Source organism: Triturus cristatus, chromosome 2_1 (genome assembly GCF_964204655.1).
Source record: "Triturus cristatus chromosome 2_1, aTriCri1.1, whole genome shotgun sequence".
NCBI classification, from domain to species: domain Eukaryota; kingdom Metazoa; phylum Chordata; class Amphibia; order Caudata; family Salamandridae; genus Triturus; species Triturus cristatus.
In genome coordinates this window covers 366,459,791-366,481,144 of record NC_140581.1, presented here as the reverse complement: position 1 = coordinate 366,481,144, position 21,354 = coordinate 366,459,791, and the positions used below count along the sequence as shown (strand labels likewise).

Genomic DNA, 21,354 nt, shown 5'->3' with positions numbered 1-21,354 from the left:
GGCGGGCCGCTGGGCATCTCCCCGCAGGGCGAGGGTGGCATTCACACAGGCTAGGCCTGAGGCCGGGCGAGGCAGAGCATGGGCATTTTGGGGCGCAAGGTGACCAGCCAAGGCCCCTGTGCCCACTTTGGAAAGCGCGCAGCTACCCACAGCAGCTTCCCACAGGCCTCGGCCGGCCAGCAAAATTTGCATGTCCACGCCCACCGGCAGCGCCAATCAGGGCCCTGCTTTCGCTATGCTGCACCTTGCTCACACGGGGGCAAAGCCAGGGCTACAGCAAGCACACCAGAGGGCTTGGCAGGCCGAAATCGGGCCCAACAGCAGATTTTTCAGGCCCTCCAAATTGTGCACAAGCAAAGGCTTTCGCAAGCACAACAGAGTGCTTGCCAGGTCGAAATCGGGCCCAGAAGCACGTTTCTAAGCCCTAAGCCAGCATCCCCCAGGCTTGTAAATTTGCATAACTAATTGGCCCTCGCCCACTCCCCATTCCAGCCAGCTTACAGCACCCTGGACGGACCACAAGAAACGTCAAAGGGTGCTCCAGACTCCTTTTTATTTTTTTTTCCTTTTTGTCTTTCTTGAAACCAGAGATCAGGGGAAAGCGCGAACGCAGTCCCCCACTACCAGAAATTATGCAGTCGAGTATCCCGCATTTGGGGACATCGCAGGGGTCAGCACATCCGAAGTGCAATGGATGAGCCTCACCCTGGGAGAACCACCTTCGTGATCATGGTGTCTCCCCTGCCAGGTAAGTATGAGTTGGAAGGGGACAGGGCGAGGGCGGGCCGCTGGGCATCTCCCCGCAGGGCGAGGGTGGCATTCACACAGGCAAGGCCTGAGGCCGGGCGAGGCAGAGCATGGGCATTTTGGGGCGCAAGGTGACCAGCCAATGCCCCTGTGCCCACTTTGGAAAGCGCGCAGCTACCCACAGCAGCTTCCCACAGGCCTCGGCCGGCCAGCAAAATTTGCATGTCCACGCCCACCGGCAGCGCCAATCAGGGCCCTGCTTTCGCTATGCTGCACCTTGCTCACACGGGGGCAAAGCCAGGGCTACAGCACTCACAGAAGGGCGATTGCCATGCCCACTTTGGGCCCAGAAGCAGAGATTTGGGGCTTTGGAAGCCTAAGAGCTGCCACTGAGGCCCCCTCTAGAGGTATGCAGTGACATGTTGCCTGGCTAGGCCCCAGTCGACTGCTTGTGGCTGAAAGCCAGGGACAAACATGCCTGCAAGTGAGCAGGGGTTCTCGCCCCGAGCCCCTCACGAACGCTCCCAAACGCTGCAGACAGAACCCTCGCCGGGCAGAGCCCTCGCCGGGCCACGGCCTGGGGTCCTCAGCCAGAGTCTGGGCCTGGGAAGGCTAGGGCGAGGCAAGAGGCTGGCAGCCAGGCCACAGCCCCAGGGGGGGCGATGGAAAGGAGCAGACATGTCACCTGGCCAGGGCCTACTGCCCTGTCTCTGGATAGGTCCCCAGAGTGGGAGGCTGCAACTATCCCATCATTCCCCAGGCTCGGTACTTAGCATGTGATTCCCTCTTGCCCACGCCCCCCTCCAATCCAGCCGCAGCAGCCCAGAAAGACCACAGAAGACGAGAAAGGGTGCTCCAGACTCCTTTTTATTTTTTTTCCATTTTGTCTTTCTTGAAACCAGAGATCAGGGGAAAGCGCGAACGCAGTCCCCCACTACCAGAAATTATGCAGTCGAGTATCCCGCATTTGGGGACATCGCAGGGGTCAGCACATCCGAAGTGCAATGGATGAGCCTCACCCTGGGAGAACCACCTTCGTGATCATGGTGTCTCCCCTGCCAGGTAAGTATGAGTTGGAAGGGGACAGGGCGAGGGCGGGCCGCTGGGCATCTCCCCGCAGGGCGAGGGTGGCATTCACACAGGCTAGGCCTGAGGCCGGGCGAGGCAGAGCATGGGCATTTTGGGGCGCAAGGTGACCAGCCAAGGCCCCTGTGCCCACTTTGGAAAGCGCGCAGCTACCCACAGCAGCTTCCCACAGGCCTCGGCCGGCCAGCAAAATTTGCATGTCCACGCCCACCGGCAGCGCCAATCAGGGCCCTGCTTTCGCTATGCTGCACCTTGCTCACACGGGGGCAAAGCCAGGGCTACAGCACTCACAGAAGGGCGATTGCCATGCCCACTTTGGGCCCAGAAGCAGAGATTTGGGGCTTTGGAAGCCTAAGAGCTGCCACTGAGGCCCCCTCTAGAGGTATGCAGTGACATGTTGCCTGGCTAGGCCCCAGTCGACTGCTTGTGGCTGAAAGCCAGGGACAAACAGGCCTGCAAGTGAGCAGGGGTTCTCGCCCCGAGCCCCTCACGAACGCTCCCAAACGCTGCAGACAGAACCCTCGCCGGGCAGAGCCCTCGCCGGGCCACGGCCTGGGGTCCTCAGCCAGAGTCTGGGCCTGGGAAGGCTAGGGCGAGGCAAGAGGCTGGCAGCCAGGCCACAGCCCCAGGGGGGGCGATGGAAAGGAGCAGACATGTCACCTGGCCAGGGCCTACTGCCCTGTCTCTGGATAGGTCCCCAGAGTGGGAGGCTGCAACTATCCCATCATTCCCCAGGCTCGGTACTTAGCATGTGATTCCCTCTTGCCCACGCCCCCCTCCAATCCAGCCGCAGCAGCCCAGAAAGACCACAGAAGACGAGAAAGGGTGCTCCAGACTCCTTTTTATTTTTTTTCCATTTTGTCTTTCTTGAAACCAGAGATCAGGGGAAAGCGCGAACGCAGTCCCCCACTACCAGAAATTATGCAGTCGAGTATCCCGCATTTGGGGACATCGCAGGGGTCAGCACATCCGAAGTGCAATGGATGAGCCTCACCCTGGGAGAACCACCTTCGTGATCATGGTGTCTCCCCTGCCAGGTAAGTATGAGTTGGAAGGGGACAGGGCGAGGGCGGGCCGCTGGGCATCTCCCCGCAGGGCGAGGGTGGCATTCACACAGGCTAGGCCTGAGGCCGGGCGAGGCAGAGCATGGGCATTTTGGGGCGCAAGGTGACCAGCCAAGGCCCCTGTGCCCACTTTGGAAAGCGCGCAGCTACCCACAGCAGCTTCCCACAGGCCTCGGCCGGCCAGCAAAATTTGCATGTCCACGCCCACCGGCAGCGCCAATCAGGGCCCTGCTTTCGCTATGCTGCACCTTGCTCACACGGGGGCAAAGCCAGGGCTACAGCAAGCACACCAGAGGGCTTGGCAGGCCGAAATCGGGCCCAACAGCAGATTTTTCAGGCCCTCCAAATTGTGCACAAGCAAAGGCTTTCGCAAGCACAACAGAGTGCTTGCCAGGTCGAAATCGGGCCCAGAAGCACGTTTCTAAGCCCTAAGCCAGCATCCCCCAGGCTTGTAAATTTGCATAACTAATTGGCCCTCGCCCACTCCCCATTCCAGCCAGCTTACAGCACCCTGGACGGACCACAAGAAACGTCAAAGGGTGCTCCAGACTCCTTTTTATTTTTTTTTCCTTTTTGTCTTTCTTGAAACCAGAGATCAGGGGAAAGCGCGAACGCAGTCCCCCACTACCAGAAATTATGCAGTCGAGTATCCCGCATTTGGGGACATCGCAGGGGTCAGCACATCCGAAGTGCAATGGATGAGCCTCACCCTGGGAGAACCACCTTCGTGATCATGGTGTCTCCCCTGCCAGGTAAGTATGAGTTGGAAGGGGACAGGGCGAGGGCGGGCCGCTGGGCATCTCCCCGCAGGGCGAGGGTGGCATTCACACAGGCTAGGCCTGAGGCCGGGCGAGGCAGAGCATGGGCATTTTGGGGCGCAAGGTGACCAGCCAAGGCCCCTGTGCCCACTTTGGAAAGCGCGCAGCTACCCACAGCAGCTTCCCACAGGCCTCGGCCGGCCAGCAAAATTTGCATGTCCACGCCCACCGGCAGCGCCAATCAGGGCCCTGCTTTCGCTATGCTGCACCTTGCTCACACGGGGGCAAAGCCAGGGCTACAGCACTCACAGAAGGGCGATTGCCATGCCCACTTTGGGCCCAGAAGCAGAGATTTGGGGCTTTGGAAGCCTAAGAGCTGCCACTGAGGCCCCCTCTAGAGGTATGCAGTGACATGTTGCCTGGCTAGGCCCCAGTCGACTGCTTGTGGCTGAAAGCCAGGGACAAACAGGCCTGCAAGTGAGCAGGGGTTCTCGCCCCGAGCCCCTCACGAACGCTCCCAAACGCTGCAGACAGAACCCTCGCCGGGCAGAGCCCTCGCCGGGCCACGGCCTGGGGTCCTCAGCCAGAGTCTGGGCCTGGGAAGGCTAGGGCGAGGCAAGAGGCTGGCAGCCAGGCCACAGCCCCAGGGGGGGCGATGGAAAGGAGCAGACATGTCACCTGGCCAGGGCCTACTGCCCTGTCTCTGGATAGGTCCCCAGAGTGGGAGGCTGCAACTATCCCATCATTCGCCAGGCTCGGTACTTAGCATGTGATTCCCTCTTGCCCACGCCCCCCTCCAATCCAGCCGCAGCAGCCCAGAAAGACCACAGAAGACGAGAAAGGGTGCTCCAGACTCCTTTTTATTTTTTTTCCATTTTGTCTTTCTTGAAACCAGAGATCAGGGGAAAGCGCGAACGCAGTCCCCCACTACCAGAAATTATGCAGTCGAGTATCCCGCATTTGGGGACATCGCAGGGGTCAGCACATCCGAAGTGCAATGGATGAGCCTCACCCTGGGAGAACCACCTTCGTGATCATGGTGTCTCCCCTGCCAGGTAAGTATGAGTTGGAAGGGGACAGGGCGAGGGCGGGCCGCTGGGCATCTCCCCGCAGGGCGAGGGTGGCATTCACACAGGCTAGGCCTGAGGCCGGGCGAGGCAGAGCATGGGCATTTTGGGGCGCAAGGTGACCAGCCAAGGCCCCTGTGCCCACTTTGGAAAGCGCGCAGCTACCCACAGCAGCTTCCCACAGGCCTCGGCCGGCCAGCAAAATTTGCATGTCCACGCCCACCGGCAGCGCCAATCAGGGCCCTGCTTTCGCTATGCTGCACCTTGCTCACACGGGGGCAAAGCCAGGGCTACAGCAAGCACACCAGAGGGCTTGGCAGGCCGAAATCGGGCCCAACAGCAGATTTTTCAGGCCCTCCAAATTGTGCACAAGCAAAGGCTTTCGCAAGCACAACAGAGTGCTTGCCAGGTCGAAATCGGGCCCAGAAGCACGTTTCTAAGCCCTAAGCCAGCATCCCCCAGGCTTGTAAATTTGCATAACTAATTGGCCCTCGCCCACTCCCCATTCCAGCCAGCTTACAGCACCCTGGACGGACCACAAGAAACGTCAAAGGGTGCTCCAGACTCCTTTTTATTTTTTTTTCCTTTTTGTCTTTCTTGAAACCAGAGATCAGGGGAAAGCGCGAACGCAGTCCCCCACTACCAGAAATTATGCAGTCGAGTATCCCGCATTTGGGGACATCGCAGGGGTCAGCACATCCGAAGTGCAATGGATGAGCCTCACCCTGGGAGAACCACCTTCGTGATCATGGTGTCTCCCCTGCCAGGTAAGTATGAGTTGGAAGGGGACAGGGCGAGGGCGGGCCGCTGGGCATCTCCCCGCAGGGCGAGGGTGGCATTCACACAGGCTAGGCCTGAGGCCGGGCGAGGCAGAGCATGGGCATTTTGGGGCGCAAGGTGACCAGCCAAGGCCCCTGTGCCCACTTTGGAAAGCGCGCAGCTACCCACAGCAGCTTCCCACAGGCCTCGGCCGGCCAGCAAAATTTGCATGTCCACGCCCACCGGCAGCGCCAATCAGGGCCCTGCTTTCGCTATGCTGCACCTTGCTCACACGGGGGCAAAGCCAGGGCTACAGCACTCACAGAAGGGCGATTGCCATGCCCACTTTGGGCCCAGAAGCAGAGATTTGGGGCTTTGGAAGCCTAAGAGCTGCCACTGAGGCCCCCTCTAGAGGTATGCAGTGACATGTTGCCTGGCTAGGCCCCAGTCGACTGCTTGTGGCTGAAAGCCAGGGACAAACAGGCCTGCAAGTGAGCAGGGGTTCTCGCCCCGAGCCCCTCACGAACGCTCCCAAACGCTGCAGACAGAACCCTCGCCGGGCAGAGCCCTCGCCGGGCCACGGCCTGGGGTCCTCAGCCAGAGTCTGGGCCTGGGAAGACTAGGGCGAGGCAAGAGGCTGGCAGCCAGGCCACAGCCCCAGGGGGGGCGATGGAAAGGAGCAGACATGTCACCTGGCCAGGGCCTACTGCCCTGTCTCTGGATAGGTCCCCAGAGTGGGAGGCTGCAACTATCCCATCATTCCCCAGGCTCGGTACTTAGCATGTGATTCCCTCTTGCCCACGCCCCCCTCCAATCCAGCCGCAGCAGCCCAGAAAGACCACAGAAGACGAGAAAGGGTGCTCCAGACTCCTTTTTATTTTTTTTCCATTTTGTCTTTCTTGAAACCAGAGATCAGGGGAAAGCGCGAACGCAGTCCCCCACTACCAGAAATTATGCAGTCGAGTATCCCGCATTTGGGGACATCGCAGGGGTCAGCACATCCGAAGTGCAATGGATGAGCCTCACCCTGGGAGAACCACCTTCGTGATCATGGTGTCTCCCCTGCCAGGTAAGTATGAGTTGGAAGGGGACAGGGCGAGGGCGGGCCGCTGGGCATCTCCCCGCAGGGCGAGGGTGGCATTCACACAGGCTAGGCCTGAGGCCGGGCGAGGCAGAGCATGGGCATTTTGGGGCGCAAGGTGACCAGCCAAGGCCCCTGTGCCCACTTTGGAAAGCGCGCAGCTACCCACAGCAGCTTCCCACAGGCCTCGGCCGGCCAGCAAAATTTGCATGTCCACGCCCACCGGCAGCGCCAATCAGGGCCCTGCTTTCGCTATGCTGCACCTTGCTCACACGGGGGCAAAGCCAGGGCTACAGCACTCACAGAAGGGCGATTGCCATGCCCACTTTGGGCCCAGAAGCAGAGATTTGGGGCTTTGGAAGCCTAAGAGCTGCCACTGAGGCCCCCTCTAGAGGTATGCAGTGACATGTTGCCTGGCTAGGCCCCAGTCGACTGCTTGTGGCTGAAAGCCAGGGACAAACAGGCCTGCAAGTGAGCAGGGGTTCTCGCCCCGAGCCCCTCACGAACGCTCCCAAACGCTGCAGACAGAACCCTCGCCGGGCAGAGCCCTCGCCGGGCCACGGCCTGGGGTCCTCAGCCAGAGTCTGGGCCTGGGAAGGCTAGGGCGAGGCAAGAGGCTGGCAGCCAGGCCACAGCCCCAGGGGGGGCGATGGAAAGGAGCAGACATGTCACCTGGCCAGGGCCTACTGCCCTGTCTCTGGATAGGTCCCCAGAGTGGGAGGCTGCAACTATCCCATCATTCCCCAGGCTCGGTACTTAGCATGTGATTCCCTCTTGCCCACGCCCCCCTCCAATCCAGCCGCAGCAGCCCAGAAAGACCACAGAAGACGAGAAAGGGTGCTCCAGACTCCTTTTTATTTTTTTTCCATTTTGTCTTTCTTGAAACCAGAGATCAGGGGAAAGCGCGAACGCAGTCCCCCACTACCAGAAATTATGCAGTCGAGTATCCCGCATTTGGGGACATCGCAGGGGTCAGCACATCCGAAGTGCAATGGATGAGCCTCACCCTGGGAGAACCACCTTCGTGATCATGGTGTCTCCCCTGCCAGGTAAGTATGAGTTGGAAGGGGACAGGGCGAGGGCGGGCCGCTGGGCATCTCCCCGCAGGGCGAGGGTGGCATTCACACAGGCTAGGCCTGAGGCCGGGCGAGGCAGAGCATGGGCATTTTGGGGCGCAAGGTGACCAGCCAAGGCCCCTGTGCCCACTTTGGAAAGCGCGCAGCTACCCACAGCAGCTTCCCACAGGCCTCGGCCGGCCAGCAAAATTTGCATGTCCACGCCCACCGGCAGCGCCAATCAGGGCCCTGCTTTCGCTATGCTGCACCTTGCTCACACGGGGGCAAAGCCAGGGCTACAGCAAGCACACCAGAGGGCTTGGCAGGCCGAAATCGGGCCCAACAGCAGATTTTTCAGGCCCTCCAAATTGTGCACAAGCAAAGGCTTTCGCAAGCACAACAGAGTGCTTGCCAGGTCGAAATCGGGCCCAGAAGCACGTTTCTAAGCCCTAAGCCAGCATCCCCCAGGCTTGTAAATTTGCATAACTAATTGGCCCTCGCCCACTCCCCATTCCAGCCAGCTTACAGCACCCTGGACGGACCACAAGAAACGTCAAAGGGTGCTCCAGACTCCTTTTTATTTTTTTTTCCTTTTTGTCTTTCTTGAAACCAGAGATCAGGGGAAAGCGCGAACGCAGTCCCCCACTACCAGAAATTATGCAGTCGAGTATCCCGCATTTGGGGACATCGCAGGGGTCAGCACATCCGAAGTGCAATGGATGAGCCTCACCCTGGGAGAACCACCTTCGTGATCATGGTGTCTCCCCTGCCAGGTAAGTATGAGTTGGAAGGGGACAGGGCGAGGGCGGGCCGCTGGGCATCTCCCCGCAGGGCGAGGGTGGCATTCACACAGGCTAGGCCTGAGGCCGGGCGAGGCAGAGCATGGGCATTTTGGGGCGCAAGGTGACCAGCCAAGGCCCCTGTGCCCACTTTGGAAAGCGCGCAGCTACCCACAGCAGCTTCCCACAGGCCTCGGCCGGCCAGCAAAATTTGCATGTCCACGCCCACCGGCAGCGCCAATCAGGGCCCTGCTTTCGCTATGCTGCACCTTGCTCACACGGGGGCAAAGCCAGGGCTACAGCACTCACAGAAGGGCGATTGCCATGCCCACTTTGGGCCCAGAAGCAGAGATTTGGGGCTTTGGAAGCCTAAGAGCTGCCACTGAGGCCCCCTCTAGAGGTATGCAGTGACATGTTGCCTGGCTAGGCCCCAGTCGACTGCTTGTGGCTGAAAGCCAGGGACAAACAGGCCTGCAAGTGAGCAGGGGTTCTCGCCCCGAGCCCCTCACGAACGCTCCCAAACGCTGCAGACAGAACCCTCGCCGGGCAGAGCCCTCGCCGGGCCACGGCCTGGGGTCCTCAGCCAGAGTCTGGGCCTGGGAAGGCTAGGGCGAGGCAAGAGGCTGGCAGCCAGGCCACAGCCCCAGGGGGGGCGATGGAAAGGAGCAGACATGTCACCTGGCCAGGGCCTACTGCCCTGTCTCTGGATAGGTCCCCAGAGTGGGAGGCTGCAACTATCCCATCATTCCCCAGGCTCGGTACTTAGCATGTGATTCCCTCTTGCCCACGCCCCCCTCCAATCCAGCCGCAGCAGCCCAGAAAGACCACAGAAGACGAGAAAGGGTGCTCCAGACTCCTTTTTATTTTTTTTCCATTTTGTCTTTCTTGAAACCAGAGATCAGGGGAAAGCGCGAACGCAGTCCCCCACTACCAGAAATTATGCAGTCGAGTATCCCGCATTTGGGGACATCGCAGGGGTCAGCACATCCGAAGTGCAATGGATGAGCCTCACCCTGGGAGAACCACCTTCGTGATCATGGTGTCTCCCCTGCCAGGTAAGTATGAGTTGGAAGGGGACAGGGCGAGGGCGGGCCGCTGGGCATCTCCCCGCAGGGCGAGGGTGGCATTCACACAGGCTAGGCCTGAGGCCGGGCGAGGCAGAGCATGGGCATTTTGGGGCGCAAGGTGACCAGCCAAGGCCCCTGTGCCCACTTTGGAAAGCGCGCAGCTACCCACAGCAGCTTCCCACAGGCCTCGGCCGGCCAGCAAAATTTGCATGTCCACGCCCACCGGCAGCGCCAATCAGGGCCCTGCTTTCGCTATGCTGCACCTTGCTCACACGGGGGCAAAGCCAGGGCTACAGCACTCACAGAAGGGCGATTGCCATGCCCACTTTGGGCCCAGAAGCAGAGATTTGGGGCTTTGGAAGCCTAAGAGCTGCCACTGAGGCCCCCTCTAGAGGTATGCAGTGACATGTTGCCTGGCTAGGCCCCAGTCGACTGCTTGTGGCTGAAAGCCAGGGACAAACAGGCCTGCAAGTGAGCAGGGGTTCTCGCCCCGAGCCCCTCACGAACGCTCCCAAACGCTGCAGACAGAACCCTCGCCGGGCAGAGCCCTCGCCGGGCCACGGCCTGGGGTCCTCAGCCAGAGTCTGGGCCTGGGAAGGCTAGGGCGAGGCAAGAGGCTGGCAGCCAGGCCACAGCCCCAGGGGGGGCGATGGAAAGGAGCAGACATGTCACCTGGCCAGGGCCTACTGCCCTGTCTCTGGATAGGTCCCCAGAGTGGGAGGCTGCAACTATCCCATCATTCCCCAGGCTCGGTACTTAGCATGTGATTCCCTCTTGCCCACGCCCCCCTCCAATCCAGCCGCAGCAGCCCAGAAAGACCACAGAAGACGAGAAAGGGTGCTCCAGACTCCTTTTTATTTTTTTTCCATTTTGTCTTTCTTGAAACCAGAGATCAGGGGAAAGCGCGAACGCAGTCCCCCACTACCAGAAATTATGCAGTCGAGTATCCCGCATTTGGGGACATCGCAGGGGTCAGCACATCCGAAGTGCAATGGATGAGCCTCACCCTGGGAGAACCACCTTCGTGATCATGGTGTCTCCCCTGCCAGGTAAGTATGAGTTGGAAGGGGACAGGGCGAGGGCGGGCCGCTGGGCATCTCCCCGCAGGGCGAGGGTGGCATTCACACAGGCTAGGCCTGAGGCCGGGCGAGGCAGAGCATGGGCATTTTGGGGCGCAAGGTGACCAGCCAAGGCCCCTGTGCCCACTTTGGAAAGCGCGCAGCTACCCACAGCAGCTTCCCACAGGCCTCGGCCGGCCAGCAAAATTTGCATGTCCACGCCCACCGGCAGCGCCAATCAGGGCCCTGCTTTCGCTATGCTGCACCTTGCTCACACGGGGGCAAAGCCAGGGCTACAGCAAGCACACCAGAGGGCTTGGCAGGCCGAAATCGGGCCCAACAGCAGATTTTTCAGGCCCTCCAAATTGTGCACAAGCAAAGGCTTTCGCAAGCACAACAGAGTGCTTGCCAGGTCGAAATCGGGCCCAGAAGCACGTTTCTAAGCCCTAAGCCAGCATCCCCCAGGCTTGTAAATTTGCATAACTAATTGGCCCTCGCCCACTCCCCATTCCAGCCAGCTTACAGCACCCTGGACGGACCACAAGAAACGTCAAAGGGTGCTCCAGACTCCTTTTTATTTTTTTTTCCTTTTTGTCTTTCTTGAAACCAGAGATCAGGGGAAAGCGCGAACGCAGTCCCCCACTACCAGAAATTATGCAGTCGAGTATCCCGCATTTGGGGACATCGCAGGGGTCAGCACATCCGAAGTGCAATGGATGAGCCCCACCCTGGGAGAACCACCTTCGTGATCATGGTGTCTCCCCTGCCAGGTAAGTATGAGTTGGAAGGGGACAGGGCGAGGGCGGGCCGCTGGGCATCTCCCCGCAGGGCGAGGGTGGCATTCACACAGGCTAGGCCTGAGGCCGGGCGAGGCAGAGCATGGGCATTTTGGGGCGCAAGGTGACCAGCCAAGGCCCCTGTGCCCACTTTGGAAAGCGCGCAGCTACCCACAGCAGCTTCCCACAGGCCTCGGCCGGCCAGCAAAATTTGCATGTCCACGCCCACCGGCAGCGCCAATCAGGGCCCTGCTTTCGCTATGCTGCACCTTGCTCACACGGGGGCAAAGCCAGGGCTACAGCACTCACAGAAGGGCGATTGCCATGCCCACTTTGGGCCCAGAAGCAGAGATTTGGGGCTTTGGAAGCCTAAGAGCTGCCACTGAGGCCCCCTCTAGAGGTATGCAGTGACATGTTGCCTGGCTAGGCCCCAGTCGACTGCTTGTGGCTGAAAGCCAGGGACAAACAGGCCTGCAAGTGAGCAGGGGTTCTCGCCCCGAGCCCCTCACGAACGCTCCCAAACGCTGCAGACAGAACCCTCGCCGGGCAGAGCCCTCGCCGGGCCACGGCCTGGGGTCCTCAGCCAGAGTCTGGGCCTGGGAAGGCTAGGGCGAGGCAAGAGGCTGGCAGCCAGGCCACAGCCCCAGGGGGGGCGATGGAAAGGAGCAGACATGTCACCTGGCCAGGGCCTACTGCCCTGTCTCTGGATAGGTCCCCAGAGTGGGAGGCTGCAACTATCCCATCATTCCCCAGGCTCGGTACTTAGCATGTGATTCCCTCTTGCCCACGCCCCCCTCCAATCCAGCCGCAGCAGCCCAGAAAGACCACAGAAGACGAGAAAGGGTGCTCCAGACTCCTTTTTATTTTTTTTCCATTTTGTCTTTCTTGAAACCAGAGATCAGGGGAAAGCGCGAACGCAGTCCCCCACTACCAGAAATTATGCAGTCGAGTATCCCGCATTTGGGGACATCGCAGGGGTCAGCACATCCGAAGTGCAATGGATGAGCCTCACCCTGGGAGAACCACCTTCGTGATCATGGTGTCTCCCCTGCCAGGTAAGTATGAGTTGGAAGGGGACAGGGCGAGGGCGGGCCGCTGGGCATCTCCCCGCAGGGCGAGGGTGGCATTCACACAGGCTAGGCCTGAGGCCGGGCGAGGCAGAGCATGGGCATTTTGGGGCGCAAGGTGACCAGCCAAGGCCCCTGTGCCCACTTTGGAAAGCGCGCAGCTACCCACAGCAGCTTCCCACAGGCCTCGGCCGGCCAGCAAAATTTGCATGTCCACGCCCACCGGCAGCGCCAATCAGGGCCCTGCTTTCGCTATGCTGCACCTTGCTCACACGGGGGCAAAGCCAGGGCTACAGCACTCACAGAAGGGCGATTGCCATGCCCACTTTGGGCCCAGAAGCAGAGATTTGGGGCTTTGGAAGCCTAAGAGCTGCCACTGAGGCCCCCTCTAGAGGTATGCAGTGACATGTTGCCTGGCTAGGCCCCAGTCGACTGCTTGTGGCTGAAAGCCAGGGACAAACAGGCCTGCAAGTGAGCAGGGGTTCTCGCCCCGAGCCCCTCACGAACGCTCCCAAACGCTGCAGACAGAACCCTCGCCGGGCAGAGCCCTCGCCGGGCCACGGCCTGGGGTCCTCAGCCAGAGTCTGGGCCTGGGAAGGCTAGGGCGAGGCAAGAGGCTGGCAGCCAGGCCACAGCCCCAGGGGGGGCGATGGAAAGGAGCAGACATGTCACCTGGCCAGGGCCTACTGCCCTGTCTCTGGATAGGTCCCCAGAGTGGGAGGCTGCAACTATCCCATCATTCCCCAGGCTCGGTACTTAGCATGTGATTCCCTCTTGCCCACGCCCCCCTCCAATCCAGCCGCAGCAGCCCAGAAAGACCACAGAAGACGAGAAAGGGTGCTCCAGACTCCTTTTTATTTTTTTTCCATTTTGTCTTTCTTGAAACCAGAGATCAGGGGAAAGCGCGAACGCAGTCCCCCACTACCAGAAATTATGCAGTCGAGTATCCCGCATTTGGGGACATCGCAGGGGTCAGCACATCCGAAGTGCAATGGATGAGCCTCACCCTGGGAGAACCACCTTCGTGATCATGGTGTCTCCCCTGCCAGGTAAGTATGAGTTGGAAGGGGACAGGGCGAGGGCGGGCCGCTGGGCATCTCCCCGCAGGGCGAGGGTGGCATTCACACAGGCTAGGCCTGAGGCCGGGCGAGGCAGAGCATGGGCATTTTGGGGCGCAAGGTGACCAGCCAAGGCCCCTGTGCCCACTTTGGAAAGCGCGCAGCTACCCACAGCAGCTTCCCACAGGCCTCGGCCGGCCAGCAAAATTTGCATGTCCACGCCCACCGGCAGCGCCAATCAGGGCCCTGCTTTCGCTATGCTGCACCTTGCTCACACGGGGGCAAAGCCAGGGCTACAGCAAGCACACCAGAGGGCTTGGCAGGCCGAAATCGGGCCCAACAGCAGATTTTTCAGGCCCTCCAAATTGTGCACAAGCAAAGGCTTTCGCAAGCACAACAGAGTGCTTGCCAGGTCGAAATCGGGCCCAGAAGCACGTTTCTAAGCCCTAAGCCAGCATCCCCCAGGCTTGTAAATTTGCATAACTAATTGGCCCTCGCCCACTCCCCATTCCAGCCAGCTTACAGCACCCTGGACGGACCACAAGAAACGTCAAAGGGTGCTCCAGACTCCTTTTTATTTTTTTTTCCTTTTTGTCTTTCTTGAAACCAGAGATCAGGGGAAAGCGCGAACGCAGTCCCCCACTACCAGAAATTATGCAGTCGAGAATCCCGCATTTGGGGACATCGCAGGGGTCAGCACATCCGAAGTGCAATGGATGAGCCTCACCCTGGGAGAACCACCTTCGTGATCATGGTGTCTCCCCTGCCAGGTAAGTATGAGTTGGAAGGGGACAGGGCGAGGGCGGGCCGCTGGGCATCTCCCCGCAGGGCGAGGGTGGCATTCACACAGGCTAGGCCTGAGGCCGGGCGAGGCAGAGCATGGGCATTTTGGGGCGCAAGGTGACCAGCCAAGGCCCCTGTGCCCACTTTGGAAAGCGCGCAGCTACCCACAGCAGCTTCCCACAGGCCTCGGCCGGCCAGCAAAATTTGCATGTCCACGCCCACCGGCAGCGCCAATCAGGGCCCTGCTTTCGCTATGCTGCACCTTGCTCACACGGGGGCAAAGCCAGGGCTACAGCACTCACAGAAGGGCGATTGCCATGCCCACTTTGGGCCCAGAAGCAGAGATTTGGGGCTTTGGAAGCCTAAGAGCTGCCACTGAGGCCCCCTCTAGAGGTATGCAGTGACATGTTGCCTGGCTAGGCCCCAGTCGACTGCTTGTGGCTGAAAGCCAGGGACAAACAGGCCTGCAAGTGAGCAGGGGTTCTCGCCCCGAGCCCCTCACGAACGCTCCCAAACGCTGCAGACAGAACCCTCGCCGGGCAGAGCCCTCGCCGGGCCACGGCCTGGGGTCCTCAGCCAGAGTCTGGGCCTGGGAAGGCTAGGGCGAGGCAAGAGGCTGGCAGCCAGGCCACAGCCCCAGGGGGGGCGATGGAAAGGAGCAGACATGTCACCTGGCCAGGGCCTACTGCCCTGTCTCTGGATAGGTCCCCAGAGTGGGAGGCTGCAACTATCCCATCATTCCCCAGGCTCGGTACTTAGCATGTGATTCCCTCTTGCCCACGCCCCCCTCCAATCCAGCCGCAGCAGCCCAGAAAGACCACAGAAGACGAGAAAGGGTGCTCCAGACTCCTTTTTATTTTTTTTCCATTTTGTCTTTCTTGAAACCAGAGATCAGGGGAAAGCGCGAACGCAGTCCCCCACTACCAGAAATTATGCAGTCGAGTATCCCGCATTTGGGGACATCGCAGGGGTCAGCACATCCGAAGTGCAATGGATGAGCCTCACCCTGGGAGAACCACCTTCGTGATCATGGTGTCTCCCCTGCCAGGTAAGTATGAGTTGGAAGGGGACAGGGCGAGGGCGGGCCGCTGGGCATCTCCCCGCAGGGCGAGGGTGGCATTCACACAGGCTAGGCCTGAGGCCGGGCGAGGCAGAGCATGGGCATTTTGGGGCGCAAGGTGACCAGCCAAGGCCCCTGTGCCCACTTTGGAAAGCGCGCAGCTACCCACAGCAGCTTCCCACAGGCCTCGGCCGGCCAGCAAAATTTGCATGTCCACGCCCACCGGCAGCGCCAATCAGGGCCCTGCTTTCGCTATGCTGCACCTTGCTCACACGGGGGCAAAGCCAGGGCTACAGCACTCACAGAAGGGCGATTGCCATGCCCACTTTGGGCCCAGAAGCAGAGATTTGGGGCTTTGGAAGCCTAAGAGCTGCCACTGAGGCCCCCTCTAGAGGTATGCAGTGACATGTTGCCTGGCTAGGCCCCAGTCGACTGCTTGTGGCTGAAAGCCAGGGACAAACAGGCCTGCAAGTGAGCAGGGGTTCTCGCCCCGAGCCCCTCACGAACGCTCCCAAACGCTGCAGACAGAACCCTCGCCGGGCAGAGCCCTCGCCGGGCCACGGCCTGGGGTCCTCAGCCAGAGTCTGGGCCTGGGAAGGCTAGGGCGAGGCAAGAGGCTGGCAGCCAGGCCACAGCCCCAGGGGGGGCGATGGAAAGGAGCAGACATGTCACCTGGCCAGGGCCTACTGCCCTGTCTCTGGATAGGTCCCCAGAGTGGGAGGCTGCAACTATCCCATCATTCCCCAGGCTCGGTACTTAGCATGTGATTCCCTCTTGCCCACGCCCCCCTCCAATCCAGCCGCAGCAGCCCAGAAAGACCACAGAAGACGAGAAAGGGTGCTCCAGACTCCTTTTTATTTTTTTTCCATTTTGTCTTTCTTGAAACCAGAGATCAGGGGAAAGCGCGAACGCAGTCCCCCACTACCAGAAATTATGCAGTCGAGTATCCCGCATTTGGGGACATCGCAGGGGTCAGCACATCCGAAGTGCAATGGATGAGCCTCACCCTGGGAGAACCACCTTCGTGATCATGGTGTCTCCCCTGCCAGGTAAGTATGAGTTGGAAGGGGACAGGGCGAGGGCGGGCCGCTGGGCATCTCCCCGCAGGGCGAGGGTGGCATTCACACAGGCTAGGCCTGAGGCCGGGCGAGGCAGAGCATGGGCATTTTGGGGCGCAAGGTGACCAGCCAAGGCCCCTGTGCCCACTTTGGAAAGCGCGCAGCTACCCACAGCAGCTTCCCACAGGCCTCGGCCGGCCAGCAAAATTTGCATGTCCACGCCCACCGGCAGCGCCAATCAGGGCCCTGCTTTCGCTATGCTGCACCTTGCTCACACGGGGGCAAAGCCAGGGCTACAGCAAGCACACCAGAGGGCTTGGCAGGCCGAAATCGGGCCCAACAGCAGATTTTTCAGGCCCTCCAAATTGTGCACAAGCAAAGGCTTTCGCAAGCACAACAGAGTGCTTGCCAGGTCGAAATCGGGCCCAGAAGCACGTTTCTAAGCCCTAAGCCAGCATCCCCCAGGCTTGTAAATTTGCATAACTAATTGGCCCTCGCCCACTCCCCATTCCAGCCAGCTTACAGCACCCTGGACGGACCACAAGAAACGTCAAAGGGTGCTCCAGACTCCTTTTTATTTTTTTTTCCTTTTTGTCTTTCTTGAAACCAGAGATCAGGGGAAAGCGCGAACGCAGTCCCCCACTACCAGAAATTATGCAGTCGAGTATCCCGCATTTGGGGACATCGCAGGGGTCAGCACATCCGAAGTGCAATGGATGAGCCTCACCCTGGGAGAACCACCTTCGTGATCATGGTGTCTCCCCTGCCAGGTAAGTATGAGTTGGAAGGGGACAGGGCGAGGGCGGGCCGCTGGGCATCTCCCCGCAGGGCGAGGGTGGCATTCACACAGGCTAGGCCTGAGGCCGGGCGAGGCAGAGCATGGGCATTTTGGGGCGCAAGGTGACCAGCCAAGGCCCCTGTGCCCACTTTGGAAAGCGCGCAGCTACCCACAGCAGCTTCCCACAGGCCTCGGCCGGCCAGCAAAATTTGCATGTCCACGCCCACCGGCAGCGCCAATCAGGGCCCTGCTTTCGCTATGCTGCACCTTGCTCACACGGGGGCAAAGCCAGGGCTACAGCAAGCACACCAGAGGGCTTGGCAGGCCGAAATCGGGCCCAACAGCAGATTTTTCAGGCCCTCCAAATTGTGCACAAGCAAAGGCTTTCGCAAGCACAACAGAGTGCTTGCCAGGTCGAAATCGGGCCCAGAAGCACGTTTCTAAGCCCTAAGCCAGCATCCCCCAGGCTTGTAAATTTGCATAACTAATTGGCCCTCGCCCACTCCCCATTCCAGCCAGCTTACAGCACCCTGGACGGACCACAAGAAACGTCAAAGGGTGCTCCAGACTCCTTTTTATTTTTTTTTCCTTTTTGTCTTTCTTGAAACCAGAGATCAGGGGAAAGCGCGAACGCAGTCCCCCACTACCAGAAATTATGCAGTCGAGTATCCCGCATTTGGGGACATCGCAGGGGTCAGCACATCCGAAGTGCAATGGATGAGCCTCACCCTGGGAGAACCACCTTCGTGATCATGGTGTCTCCCCTGCCAGGTAAGTATGAGTTGGAAGGGGACAGGGCGAGGGCGGGCCGCTGGGCATCTCCCCGCAGGGCGAGGGTGGCATTCACACAGGCTAGGCCTGAGGCCGGGCGAGGCAGAGCATGGGCATTTTGGGGCGCAAGGTGACCAGCCAAGGCCCCTGTGCCCACTTTGGAAAGCGCGCAGCTACCCACAGCAGCTTCCCACAGGCCTCGGCCGGCCAGCAAAATTTGCATGTCCACGCCCACCGGCAGCGCCAATCAGGGCCCTGCTTTCGCTATGCTGCACCTTGCTCACACGGGGGCAAAGCCAGGGCTACAGCAAGCACACCAGAGGGCTTGGCAGGCCGAAATCGGGCCCAACAGCAGATTTTTCAGGCCCTCCAAATTGTGCACAAGCAAAGGCTTTCGCAAGCACAACAGAGTGCTTGCCAGGTCGAAATCGGGCCCAGAAGCACGTTTCTAAGCCCTAAGCCAGCATCCCCCAGGCTTGTAAATTTGCATAACTAATTGGCCCTCGCCCACTCCCCATTCCAGCCAGCTTACAGCACCCTGGACGGACCACAAGAAACGTCAAAGGGTGCTCCAGACTCCTTTTTATTTTTTTTTCCTTTTTGTCTTTCTTGAAACCAGAGATCAGGGGAAAGCGCGAACGCAGTCCCCCACTACCAGAAATTATGCAGTCGAGTATCCCGCATTTGGGGACATCGCAGGGGTCAGCACATCCGAAGTGCAATGGATGAGCCTCACCCTGGGAGAACCACCTTCGTGATCATGGTGTCTCCCCTGCCAGGTAAGTATGAGTTGGAAGGGGACAGGGCGAGGGCGGGCCGCTGGGCATCTCCCCGCAGGGCGAGGGTGGCATTCACACAGGCTAGGCCTGAGGCCGGGCGAGGCAGAGCATGGGCATTTTGGGGCGCAAGGTGACCAGCCAAGGCCCCTGTGCCCACTTTGGAAAGCGCGCAGCTACCCACAGCAGCTTCCCACAGGCCTCGGCCGGCCAGCAAAATTTGCATGTCCACGCCCACCGGCAGCGCCAATCAGGGCCCTGCTTTCGCTATGCTGCACCTTGCTCACACGGGGGCAAAGCCAGGGCTACAGCACTCACAGAAGGGCGATTGCCATGCCCACTTTGGGCCCAGAAGCAGAGATTTGGGGCTTTGGAAGCCTAAGAGCTGCCACTGAGGCCCCCTCTAGAGGTATGCAGTGACATGTTGCCTGGCTAGGCCCCAGTCGACTGCTTGTGGCTGAAAGCCAGGGACAAACAGGCCTGCAAGTGAGCAGGGGTTCTCGCCCCGAGCCCCTCACGAACGCTCCCAAACGCTGCAGACAGAACCCTCGCCGGGCAGAGCCCTCGCCGGGCCACGGCCTGGGGTCCTCAGCCAGAGTCTGGGCCTGGGAAGGCTAGGGCGAGGCAAGAGGCTGGCAGCCAGGCCACAGCCCCAGGGGGGGCGATGGAAAGGAGCAGACATGTCACCTGGCCAGGGCCTACTGCCCTGTCTCTGGATAGGTCCCCAGAGTGGGAGGCTGCAACTATCCCATCATTCCCCAGGCTCGGTACTTAGCATGTGATTCCCTCTTGCCCACGCCCCCCTCCAATCCAGCCGCAGCAGCCCAGAAAGACCACAGAAGACGAGAAAGGGTGCTCCAGACTCCTTTTTATTTTTTTTCCATTTTGTCTTTCTTGAAACCAGAGATCAGGGGAAAGCGCGAACGCAGTCCCCCACTACCAGAAATTATGCAGTCGAGTATCCCGCATTTGGGGACATCGCAGGGGTCAGCACATCCGAAGTGCAATGGATGAGCCTCACCCTGGGAGAACCACCTTCGTGATCATGGTGTCTCCCCTGCCAGGTAAGTATGAGTTGGAAGGGGACAGGGCGAGGGCGGGCCGCTGGGCATCTCCCCGCAGGGCGAGGGTGGCATTCACACAGGCTAGGCCTGAGGCCGGGCGAGGCAGAGCATGGGCATTTTGGGGCGCAAGGTGACCAGCCAAGGCCCCTGTGCCCACTTTGGAAAGCGCGCAGCTACCCACAGCAGCTTCCCACAGGCCTCGGCCGGCCAGCAAAATTTGCATGTCCACGCCCACCGGCAGCGCCAATCAGGGCCCTGCTTTCGCTATGCTGCACCTTGCTCACACGGGGGCAAAGCCAGGGCTACAGCAAGCACACCAGAGGGCTTGGCAGGCCGAAATCGGGCCCAACAGCAGATTTTTCAGGCCCTCCAAATTGTGCACAAGCAAAGGCTTTCGCAAGCACAACAGAGTGCTTGCCAGGTCGAAATCGGGCCCAGAAGCACGTTTCTAAGCCCTAAGCCAGCATCCCCCAGGCTTGTAAATTTGCATAACTAATTGGCCCTCGCCCACTCCCCATTCCAGCCAGCTTACAGCACCCTGGACGGACCACAAGAAACGTCAAAGGGTGCTCCAGACTCCTTTTTATTTTTTTTTCCTTTTTGTCTTTCTTGAAACCAGAGATCAGGGGAAAGCGCGAACGCAGTCCCCCACTACCAGAAATTATGCAGTCGAGTATCCCGCATTTGGGGACATCGCAGGGGTCAGCACATCCGAAGTGCAATGGATGAGCCTCACCCTGGGAGAACCACCTTCGTGATCATGGTGTCTCCCCTGCCAGGTAAGTATGAGTTGGAAGGGGACAGGGCGAGGGCGGGCCGCTGGGCATCTCCCCGCAGGGCGAGGGTGGCATTCACACAGGCTAGGCCTGAGGCCGGGCGAGGCAGAGCATGGGCATTTTGGGGCGCAAGGTGACCAGCCAAGGCCCCTGTGCCCACTTTGGAAAGCGCGCAGCTACCCACAGCAGCTTCCCACAGGCCTCGGCCGGCCAGCAAAATTTGCATGTCCACGCCCACCGGCAGCGCCAATCAGGGCCCTGCTTTCGCTATGCTGCACCTTGCTCACACGGGGTTAAAGCCAGGGCTACAGCACTCACAGAAGGGCGATTGCCATGCCCACTTTGGGCCCAGAAGCAGAGATTTGGGGCTTTGGAAGCCTAAGAGCTGCCACTGAGGCCCCCTCTAGAGGTATGCAGTGACATGTTGCCTGGCTAGGCCCCAGTCGACTGCTTGTGGCTGAAAGCCAGGGACAAACAGGCCTGCAAGTGAGCAGGGGTTCTCGCCCCGAGCCCCTCACGAACGCTCCCAAACGCTGCAGACAGAACCCTCGCCGGGCAGAGCCCTCGCCGGGCCACGGCCTGGGGTCCTCAGCCAGAGTCTGGGCCTGGGAAAGCTAGGGCGAGGCAAGAGGCTGGCAGCCAGGCCACAGCCCCAGGGGGGGCGATGGAAAGGAGCAGACATGTCACCTGGCCAGGGCCTACTGCCCTGTCTCTGGATAGGTCCCCAGAGTGGGAGGCTGCAACTATCCCATCATTCCCCAGGCTCGGTACTTAGCATGTGATTCCCTCTTGCCCACGCCCCCCTCCAATCCAGCCGCAGCAGCCCAGAAAGACCACAGAAGACGAGAAAGGGTGCTCCAGACTCC

The 21,354-nt window shown here is 60.1% G+C and overlaps 22 non-coding genes across 22 annotated transcripts; all 22 read right to left on the bottom strand.

The window, feature by feature from the left end:
• Positions 1-592: 592 nt before the first annotated feature.
• LOC146865188 (U1 spliceosomal RNA) lies at positions 593-756 on the bottom strand. Its single transcript, XR_014977218.1, has one exon. It is a non-coding gene; the product is annotated as a U1 spliceosomal RNA (small nuclear RNA).
• An 897-nt stretch (positions 757-1,653) lies between these two features.
• Positions 1,654-1,817, bottom strand: LOC146865187 (U1 spliceosomal RNA). The gene has a single exon (XR_014977216.1). It is a non-coding gene; the product is annotated as a U1 spliceosomal RNA (small nuclear RNA).
• Positions 1,818-2,714: 897 nt separating this feature from the next.
• On the bottom strand, positions 2,715-2,878 carry LOC146865186 (U1 spliceosomal RNA). Its single transcript, XR_014977215.1, has one exon. It is a non-coding gene; the product is annotated as a U1 spliceosomal RNA (small nuclear RNA).
• Positions 2,879-3,493: 615 nt separating this feature from the next.
• Positions 3,494-3,657, bottom strand: LOC146865185 (U1 spliceosomal RNA). The gene has a single exon (XR_014977214.1). It is a non-coding gene; the product is annotated as a U1 spliceosomal RNA (small nuclear RNA).
• Positions 3,658-4,554: 897 nt separating this feature from the next.
• Positions 4,555-4,718, bottom strand: LOC146865184 (U1 spliceosomal RNA). The gene has a single exon (XR_014977213.1). It is a non-coding gene; the product is annotated as a U1 spliceosomal RNA (small nuclear RNA).
• Positions 4,719-5,333: 615 nt separating this feature from the next.
• Positions 5,334-5,497, bottom strand: LOC146865183 (U1 spliceosomal RNA). Its single transcript, XR_014977212.1, has one exon. It is a non-coding gene; the product is annotated as a U1 spliceosomal RNA (small nuclear RNA).
• Positions 5,498-6,394: 897 nt separating this feature from the next.
• Positions 6,395-6,558, bottom strand: LOC146865182 (U1 spliceosomal RNA). Its single transcript, XR_014977210.1, has one exon. It is a non-coding gene; the product is annotated as a U1 spliceosomal RNA (small nuclear RNA).
• Positions 6,559-7,455: 897 nt separating this feature from the next.
• LOC146865181 (U1 spliceosomal RNA) lies at positions 7,456-7,619 on the bottom strand. The gene has a single exon (XR_014977209.1). It is a non-coding gene; the product is annotated as a U1 spliceosomal RNA (small nuclear RNA).
• A 615-nt stretch (positions 7,620-8,234) lies between these two features.
• On the bottom strand, positions 8,235-8,398 carry LOC146865180 (U1 spliceosomal RNA). The gene has a single exon (XR_014977208.1). It is a non-coding gene; the product is annotated as a U1 spliceosomal RNA (small nuclear RNA).
• An 897-nt stretch (positions 8,399-9,295) lies between these two features.
• LOC146865179 (U1 spliceosomal RNA) lies at positions 9,296-9,459 on the bottom strand. The gene has a single exon (XR_014977207.1). It is a non-coding gene; the product is annotated as a U1 spliceosomal RNA (small nuclear RNA).
• Positions 9,460-10,356: 897 nt separating this feature from the next.
• LOC146865178 (U1 spliceosomal RNA) lies at positions 10,357-10,520 on the bottom strand. The gene has a single exon (XR_014977206.1). It is a non-coding gene; the product is annotated as a U1 spliceosomal RNA (small nuclear RNA).
• A 615-nt stretch (positions 10,521-11,135) lies between these two features.
• On the bottom strand, positions 11,136-11,299 carry LOC146865177 (U1 spliceosomal RNA). Its single transcript, XR_014977331.1, has one exon. It is a non-coding gene; the product is annotated as a U1 spliceosomal RNA (small nuclear RNA).
• Positions 11,300-12,196: 897 nt separating this feature from the next.
• On the bottom strand, positions 12,197-12,360 carry LOC146865176 (U1 spliceosomal RNA). The gene has a single exon (XR_014977205.1). It is a non-coding gene; the product is annotated as a U1 spliceosomal RNA (small nuclear RNA).
• An 897-nt stretch (positions 12,361-13,257) lies between these two features.
• On the bottom strand, positions 13,258-13,421 carry LOC146865175 (U1 spliceosomal RNA). Its single transcript, XR_014977204.1, has one exon. It is a non-coding gene; the product is annotated as a U1 spliceosomal RNA (small nuclear RNA).
• Positions 13,422-14,036: 615 nt separating this feature from the next.
• Positions 14,037-14,200, bottom strand: LOC146865174 (U1 spliceosomal RNA). The gene has a single exon (XR_014977383.1). It is a non-coding gene; the product is annotated as a U1 spliceosomal RNA (small nuclear RNA).
• Positions 14,201-15,097: 897 nt separating this feature from the next.
• Positions 15,098-15,261, bottom strand: LOC146865173 (U1 spliceosomal RNA). Its single transcript, XR_014977203.1, has one exon. It is a non-coding gene; the product is annotated as a U1 spliceosomal RNA (small nuclear RNA).
• Positions 15,262-16,158: 897 nt separating this feature from the next.
• LOC146865172 (U1 spliceosomal RNA) lies at positions 16,159-16,322 on the bottom strand. The gene has a single exon (XR_014977202.1). It is a non-coding gene; the product is annotated as a U1 spliceosomal RNA (small nuclear RNA).
• Positions 16,323-16,937: 615 nt separating this feature from the next.
• Positions 16,938-17,101, bottom strand: LOC146865171 (U1 spliceosomal RNA). The gene has a single exon (XR_014977201.1). It is a non-coding gene; the product is annotated as a U1 spliceosomal RNA (small nuclear RNA).
• A 615-nt stretch (positions 17,102-17,716) lies between these two features.
• LOC146865170 (U1 spliceosomal RNA) lies at positions 17,717-17,880 on the bottom strand. The gene has a single exon (XR_014977199.1). It is a non-coding gene; the product is annotated as a U1 spliceosomal RNA (small nuclear RNA).
• A 615-nt stretch (positions 17,881-18,495) lies between these two features.
• LOC146865169 (U1 spliceosomal RNA) lies at positions 18,496-18,659 on the bottom strand. Its single transcript, XR_014977198.1, has one exon. It is a non-coding gene; the product is annotated as a U1 spliceosomal RNA (small nuclear RNA).
• Positions 18,660-19,556: 897 nt separating this feature from the next.
• On the bottom strand, positions 19,557-19,720 carry LOC146865168 (U1 spliceosomal RNA). Its single transcript, XR_014977197.1, has one exon. It is a non-coding gene; the product is annotated as a U1 spliceosomal RNA (small nuclear RNA).
• A 615-nt stretch (positions 19,721-20,335) lies between these two features.
• Positions 20,336-20,499, bottom strand: LOC146865167 (U1 spliceosomal RNA). The gene has a single exon (XR_014977196.1). It is a non-coding gene; the product is annotated as a U1 spliceosomal RNA (small nuclear RNA).
• Positions 20,500-21,354: the final 855 nt, after the last annotated feature.